The 3,190-nt window shown below is 40.8% G+C and overlaps 1 pseudogene; it reads right to left on the bottom strand.

Moving 5' to 3' along the window:
- Positions 1-799: 799 nt before the first annotated feature.
- The window catches only part of LOC102842125, a 29,123-nt pseudogene continuing 26,732 nt past the window's right edge, over positions 800-3,190 (bottom strand).

The following is a 3,190-nucleotide window of genomic DNA, read 5'->3' on the forward strand; positions in this document are numbered from 1 at the left end:
TTCCAGTAGATATTTTTCCCATCCTCTTTTTTTTATTCTTTAATAACCATGGCCATCAAGTCAATACTTAACTCATAGCGGCCCTTGGAGTGAATTAGCTTGGCAAGGACAACTTGAAGGTTAGGTAGGAAGATTAGGGGACAGTGAGTTAGACTTGTGTTAATGGGAAACAACCTGTTTGGGAAAGGAGGGTGAAGATGGTTATGCAGATTGAATACAATCATCAAGGGTACAGAATTGTGTATGTAGAAGTTGTTGACTTGGTATATGTTCTGCTGTGTATATTTTCAACTACAACAAAAATAAATGATTAAACTTTCTGACATAGTTAAATCTGATCTACTTTTCTCTTGTAATAAAAATTTTTTTCTGAATGTTTAGAAATTCCAGTTCCCACGCACACACACACACAATTTTTTTTTTAACCTGCAAGGAATCTTTACTGGCAGAGGCTAGGAAAAAGGCGTGGTAGCCATTTCTGAGCAAAACTCTCGATCCCAGCAAGGCTTCTAGTGTTATGTTTAACATACCACTGAACCAGAAAGTCCAAGTTCCTGAAGCAGACACAACCGTAACACTAAGGCTTCAAAATCAACATGTGAAAACCTGCTGCCTTGTTAAGGTTCCAAAGGGAGAAACTAGTCCTGGGTGTGTACGCTGCCAGAGGCTCATTGAAGAGGCAGGAGAAGGATCAGCGTCTTCGATGCTGACTCCTACTCCTCCTCTGTATAAAGCGGGTGCTGCGCAGGAACACTGAGGTCTCTCCATCCTCAGTGACTTCTGTTTAGGGCAGTGGCAGTCAGAGGACATGATCGTCAGGATGGTAGAGCTTGCTCAGCATGCAGTAGATGTAGGAAGGCGCATTCCCACCAATGTCAGAGATAAAGAGTGTAATGAGCTCTGGAGCCATGTAGTCAACCACAGTGCAGTGAACGCTGACCTTCTCCAGAATGTTCCCTTCTGTGAAAGGTCGGACTTCTTTAGGAGCCACAAACTTAGGAAATGAATTTCTTCATTGGGGAACTGTGGGGAATGCTTGGACATAGGAGCACAGACAATGAGCCGGCTGGAATGATGTGTCACTGCCAGTGTTAGAGTGTGAGTTCCTGTCATACCTCACAGGGCACGGTTGGCCAGGATGGTCTTTGTGCCAATAATCACCTTGTGGACTCTTGACATAAACAGCAAAAATGACAGCATCAGTCATGACAGCAGTTCCATACCTGCTTTGGACAGACTGATGGCCATTTCATGACCCTGGCATGTGGTGATGTGGAATTTTCACTTTAGAGCAGCCTCTCTGAGGAAGGCCTCTCCTGTCAGGAGTAGCCAATGAGCATGATCACTTCACTGGAGTGGATATATTCCAGCGTCTGGGTGGCAGTATTCTCTCTAGGCCCTTCCAGCTCCACTATTTTTATTGTTGTTAAGTGCCATCTAATCGATTTCAACCCATAGTGACCGTGTATAGGGTTTCCGAGGAGCAGCTGGTGAGCTTCAACTGCCGACCTTGCAATTCAAATGGCTTTGCAGTCTGGTGCATTAACCCACAGCGCCACACCAAGACTCCAGATTAATGGGGTAGAGGTGGAGTTTTTCTTGGACAAAGGGCTTCATATCATATAATGGTTTTGGAGTCCTGGTGTGGTACTGTAGGATCAGCACTGGCCTGTTAATCATAAGTTGGTGGTTCAAACCCACCAGGTGCTTCTTGCAAAGTCCTTATAGGGTCGCTATGATTAGAACTGACTTGATGGCACAACACAGCCGCAACAACAATAGTTTTTAATCAAGAATGAATATACCGGTCACCTGGGAAGCTTAAAGGAATATCCATGTCCCGACATGTCTGGACATGGATATTGAGGTTTGATATGGGGCTGCAGTCAGTCAAGTTGTCAAATGGTCCCCAGGAAACTGTGGAAGATAAAGCTGCTCAGCTCCATTGGTTGGCTGCAGATTCAGACAGGCACCAATACCATATTGAATTTTTTTTTTTCATGTATATATATATATATTCACCTTACAAAGCAATGCAGTGTTATTATAAATAATCATATCATTGCAGAAGTACATAGAGAGAGAGTAGATGAGAAAGTAACCCATTATTTATCTTCTTCTCCATCCAGAGATGATCCTTGCCAATATTTTGATGAATATCCCATTGAGAGATATATGTGTATGCATGCCTGTACACACACATTTGTGAGTGTGCTTATGAACTAAACTTGAAGTTTAAAAGAATGTTGTTGTTAGACGCCTTCGACTTGATTCCTACTCATTAGTTACAGAGTAGTATTATTTCACAGAGTTTTCTTGGCTGTTAACTTTATGGGTGTACTTTCTCTCATGAAGCCTCCAGTCAGGTTTGAACTGATGATCTTTTGTTTAGCAGCTCAGCACTTAACTGTTGCATCACTAGGGTTCCTTTCACCAGAATAGTAACACATAATATTTTATTCTTTTCAGTTAGCAGATTGGGAAGAGCTTTCCTCTGTAGATGTAACTCGTAATCAATGTGTCTTAGATCTGAAATTTCTCAGTCATTGCTTCACATGTAGATGTACAAATCTCTGGTGTGTTGTGAAATGTTATTCTAGGTGTAGAAAGAGTTTGGTCTTGGGTAGACTTAGCATATAGGTTGCAGCCTTGAACTATTAGTAACCTTGTCAATTTACTTCAATGTGTCATGTAAATATTATCATTTTCTGTTTGTTGCGTAATGTCAAAAAATTTGAGAGGCACTGATTTAATTCAGAAACCTATCATCTCTTACCTAGAATATCAGCCTCCCAGTTGTTTCCAAGCTTTGAATTTTCCCTCATAGGATATTCTCCTAAAAGTTGACTGATATTTTACAAACACATGTCCAATAGTAGGAATTCTACTCTGAATTTTCCCATTACATCTCATCATACTTAGAATAAAACCCAGATTTCTTATGATGGCCTACAGGGTTCTGCATACATAATCCAACTACTGGCTGACTCCACACTATTTCTATCGCAGCGCTCTGCCTCCCTCATTCTGGAATGTTCCAAAATTGTTTCACAAATTTTATAAACAATGGTCCCTGTGCTGGATTTTTTGTTTGTCTACAAAAGAAAGTTTATAAATTTACTATATTTAAGCTTTTAAAACAATTTTGACTCAAAAATACCTCTTGTTGTTGTTGTTGTTGTTAAGTGCC

This window comes from Chrysochloris asiatica, unplaced genomic scaffold, assembly GCF_000296735.1.
Source record: "Chrysochloris asiatica unplaced genomic scaffold, ChrAsi1.0 scaffold00076, whole genome shotgun sequence".
NCBI classification, from domain to species: Eukaryota; Metazoa; Chordata; class Mammalia; order Afrosoricida; family Chrysochloridae; genus Chrysochloris; species Chrysochloris asiatica.